Consider the following 4,702-nt stretch of genomic DNA (forward strand, 5'->3'; position numbering starts at 1 on the left):
AAATTGAGTTCTCTCTCTGGATGTTCCCTCACATCCTTCCTGTAAACTGTAGTAATGCTGGCTAGCTTCCAGTAGGCAAGAACCTCCCCAGACTCCCAACACTTTTGGGAGATGATCAAGATCATAAAAGGTCAGTCTGAAATGGAGTCACTAAGGTCACTACTGTATATTTGGAGAGTGGACTCAGGACTAAAAGGGTTTCCATAGTTCAGACAACTGAAGGTACTGCCACCACTTACCAATGTCAGATAACAAGATAAGAATAGCTTCTTCCCGCAAGCCACAGCAATTCTCCAGCTGGTCCAGGTACTGCAAGTAAGGAACACAGAATGTAGTCTTTCCCTTCTCTATCCTGAGTGAACTCCAGAGTTCCACAAATTCTCAGGGATGCAAGAAGTTTCAGCAACAGCAATTAAATTCTCCAGAAGCACAAAACTCTATGGACTGTGACCTGCGGTAGCAGCAATTACAGCTTTGTGCCTTGGTTTAATTGCATGGGAAAGAAGATGAAAGAAGTCACTGTCATCCCGTTTTCATCCTTCTATTTGTTCCATCCCTCTTTGCCTGACAGTATCAACTCCAGTCTGAGGCCTAAGGTCTGTGTTTTAGCTATGGGCAGATTATAGCAAAGGTCAGAAAAGCCTTAGGATTAGAACTACCGTGTGTTATCTCTTCCTATGACAGACAAGAGTTCATCACTTTCAGGAAGGGTACAGCCTACAGATGCACCTACCCCACAATGGTACCACATCTACATGACACCTTACAATCTTCCACTAGGGATCAATGAAGGTTCTCTCCCAAGAGTACTGATAGACGAGTCAGACTATGTAAATCGATTTGGAGAAAGCAGAAACTCTTCTTGGTGGATTGAAGAGGGCTTTGAAGTGTAAAGCTGCTGAAGAGATTAGAGGGAATAATGTATAGTTGTGACTGCATAGAAGGGACATAGAGAAAGATGCTGCAACAAATAAATGAGACTATCAGAAAAAAAGCTAGCCTGCCAGACCATTGCCACAACTCTGCCTTTTTAGCAAAAGCGTATGATACTAGTAAAAACTAAAGGCTTAGTTGGGAAGGATCGGTAGAAATATTGAAAATAAGTCCTCACCTATCATCAAGCAAAGTCATTTTGCCTACACATTCTCTACACAAGAGAGAATCTTCACTCTCACCCAAAGTAGCAGTCTACAAGAAATGCAGATCCTCTTAAACCACGGTTAACACAAACTGACCCTTCAGCAGACCCTCTGCAAGAGATCTCTTAAGTAGGTGTCAGTAATCAGAATCTCAATTAACGCATTTAAATCACCATTACACTGCATCATCAGATAAGCCCATCTCTCTAATAGTGCACATGGTACTACTGTTGGCATCCTACAATTTAGGGAAAAAGTACTTGGAATTTACTTCTGTATTATTCCCCAGGAAGCACTCTCTCAGTTTCCTCCAGATGTAAATGAGTGTGCTTTAGCTTATCGAGTTTCTAAGTTTATCAAGTAAAAGCACATCTGGATCCAGCCTGGCAGTTTCCCTAGGAAGACCAGGACAGTTAGACCAGACAGCTGAGAAGTGATGGGTTGAAAAAATGTATAAAAAGAATTCTCATCATTTAAAACTTTCATTTAAAGTTACACCTTGAACTGCATTCACACTGTAAACTTCCTTTGTTCAACATCCTATTTTTTGTCTCTACAGATAATTTGATCTTTAGAGCTGATGTGAAAAACACTCAGAATGGAAGGCAAGCTCCCATGTCTCCTTGTGCTGGTAGGAGCAATCATGACTGCCCAGTGCCAGGTAAGAGGCTAATGCATCAAATAATTCTCTCGCCATCTTCCTGTATTTTCAGCAGCATTTCTTTGCCATTGGCTGCAGCTGTCTGCATCAGACAGAATGAGAATCTGCTTAGCTCACTACAAACCAGAGGAAGAAAAATGTTACAAAGTGGTCTATCATTGTGGATGTGTTATGTGTTATCCTGGCTCGTTTTCATTTCAAGACTTGCAAGTAAACAAGTCTTCTCCGAGTATTCTTGGTGTATCTGTTCACTGTCACCTTTCACTGTTAATAAGAACTCCATTGTAACCAGCCTTGCGTTTTCTATGGTCATCATCTTCATCACTATTCTCACTTAAAACTGCACGTCAGTGGTTCCCTTGTCCCCTCACTTTAAGCCTCACACCACACACAGCTTGAGTAAATGCTACACAATTCCAGAACGTTTACTCCCTTTCTCAAAAAATTGCTATCCCACCTTTCCTCCTTCTTATCTTCTTTCTCTTGTGGCCTAATCAAAGAAGCTTTCTAAATTGGTTTCCTCCATTAAACTTTATCCAAAATATTTCATTTAACTGGCTGCAAGAGACATATCTCTTAAAGATAATCAAGCTACAAAGTCTCATGGGGAAACTGCATGTCAGTGAGCAAAAGTAACTGCTTGTTGACTGTACCTACCTTGGAAATTATTTGCTTGAACCTCCTTCAAATAGCAGAAAGCTGGCAAGCTTTAGTTAGCATTTGCAACGCCCCAAGAACACATAATGACTTCACACACAATGTGAGTACAGCATATCCCAAATTCACCTCACTCAGATGACAAGCAATCATCTGGTAATCTGTGGAACAAAATGATTTACAATTCTTAGGAACCCATCCTGAGGTACTAGAGGCACTTTTCACTGTACTGTCTGACAAGAGGGCAGACAATTCCTCAGAGCTTCCTGATTTACATGCCCTTAAGAAAAGGACTGACTCTTTGAAGGTACTTGTTCTCTCATCTTTTTTAAGAGAGCAGTTACTCACAGAATTAACCTTCTTTGCTTGCAGGGCTTACACATGCGTTTCAAACGAGGAGCCAGATCTAGAGGTAAGCCAGGCTAACTAAAACCATGTTAGCTGGAGCATTATGAACATGGGAGGGGAAAGCAAATCATGCTGAGGAAACAGAGCCTGAGAGCTTTTTGTCATGGTTATGTGGATGAGAGATTCAGAAGGCAAAATACCAGCGCATTAATACCATCCACAACAAAGTTTTCCCCTCCCTCTGCTCTTCTTGAAAGAAAGAGAGACGAGTCAATAGTGGAACAGTACATTTGGCAGCACAGCAGCGAGAGAGATGGGACCGTTGTGGTCGGAGAAGGAAAAAGGGCAACCCATTAGACAGATGCTCCCATCACAGATGCTTTTCTCCTGGAAATAGAAGGGAGTCCTTTTGCTCAGCCAGGTCTTTTCCCTGAACTAAAAGAGCATTTCCTTTCTCCGATTACAGCCATTTGCACAGATAATTCATCTGCAGAAATTTACCAATACAGGGGGACCTGGCTGAGGCTTTCAGGGAGCAGAATCGAATACTGTAGGTGTGACAGTGGTCGGAGTCACTGCCACACTGCGCCTGTCAGAGGTAAGTATGACAAAGAAAAAGGAAACGGTGAGAGCTTGTCCATCTAATCATCCACTGTCAGGGCCAGAGTTACTGCACAGAAAATTCGTCTGGGAATAGAAGAGGATAGAAAAGAAAATACCAGTATACACCGTCATGGGCGGGACTAAGTGGGAGTGGGCATGGAGCTGAGAAAGTCTGACAGAATATGTGAAGAGAATGAAACAGAGAAAAAAATTGAAGCGCTACACAAAAAGGCTGTAAGCACATGGCAATAACAGGTGGGTAGGGAAAAACAGAACAGACTAAAAGAGACTGACAGGAAAATGAAAGGTGTGTATACATTTCCAGCTTCTTGCTTCTGTGAAATCTAACAGTATTTCCTGGCTTTTGCTTATTCCACAGCCTGCACCAGAAATAAATGCCACAATGGGGGCCAGTGTTCACAGGCATATTATTCCCCACAGCTCTTCATCTGCCAGTGCCACCAAGGTTTCTCAGGGAAGCAGTGTGAAATAGGTGAGTATACCGCATCAACTGCTGTGAACAATGCTGTTGGGGTTAGCTGTGCAGTACACAAGGATGAGATACCCAGAAGCTCCTGCTGTAGGCTAGGCTCTCTAGTAAGTTGTCTTTTTTTATTCTAAAGCTAATACTACAAAGAACTTTTAAGCACATCTTGGTTGTTCTAGGTGTCTCTTAATAAAACTCTAAATTTTGTAACTGAAGACCTTCATACACACTTACAGACTGCCTGACAGGGCATTTTCACTGACTTACTAGACAAGACATTTGAGAGCCAAGTTTAAACAGAACAGAGACTGGGGAAACTGTCAGGGAAAAGAATTGGTATGCTGTCCTTAGATTTTCAGATCTTACCTTGTTTTCAGATACTGAAGTTAAATGCTACAAAGACACTGGAGTAACATATAGGGGTATCTGGAGCACGGCAGAGAGTGGAACTGAATGTTTAAATTGGAATAGCAATGGCCTGGTGGACTGGTTCTCTCCACAAACAGAGAAGCTTCTGCAGCACGGAAAGTGCTTCTCTTAGCCTGGGAAGCGAGAAAGCGCCTGTTCTCTGCGCCAAGTGCAGTCAGCGGTTCAACGCTGCAGGCAGGCTGAGAACAGCGCTAGGTGCCGTTTCTGAGCTCTCCAAAAGCAGAGAAGCTTCTGCGGCACGGAAAGTGCGTCTCCTAGCCTGGGAAGCGAGAAAGCGCCTGTTCGCCGCGACTAGTAACTAATAACTAGGACTAGTTCCATTGACGCATGCCACACGAGTTTCTTCACCTTACATAGCTTTCATTTCTACTTATGAAT

The 4,702-nt window shown here is 42.7% G+C and overlaps 1 long non-coding RNA gene across 2 annotated transcripts; it reads right to left on the bottom strand.

The window, feature by feature from the left end:
- Positions 1 to 243: 243 nt before the first annotated feature.
- LOC136304321 (uncharacterized) lies at positions 244 to 2,543 on the bottom strand. 2 transcript variants are annotated; one of them, XR_010724475.1, is made up of 3 exons: positions 2,458 to 2,543; positions 734 to 895; positions 244 to 309 (listed from the first exon to the last, which is right to left on the bottom strand). It is a non-coding gene; the product is annotated as an uncharacterized lncRNA (long non-coding RNA). The 2 variants fall into 2 exon arrangements; XR_010724474.1 differs by having other exon boundaries at positions 734 to 898.
- Positions 2,544 to 4,702: the final 2,159 nt, after the last annotated feature.

Source organism: Chamaea fasciata, unplaced genomic scaffold (genome assembly GCF_029207755.1).
Source record: "Chamaea fasciata isolate MVZ Bird 193981 ecotype frontalis unplaced genomic scaffold, bChaFas1.0.hap1 SCAF_74, whole genome shotgun sequence".
Taxonomy (NCBI): domain Eukaryota; kingdom Metazoa; phylum Chordata; class Aves; order Passeriformes; family Sylviidae; genus Chamaea; species Chamaea fasciata.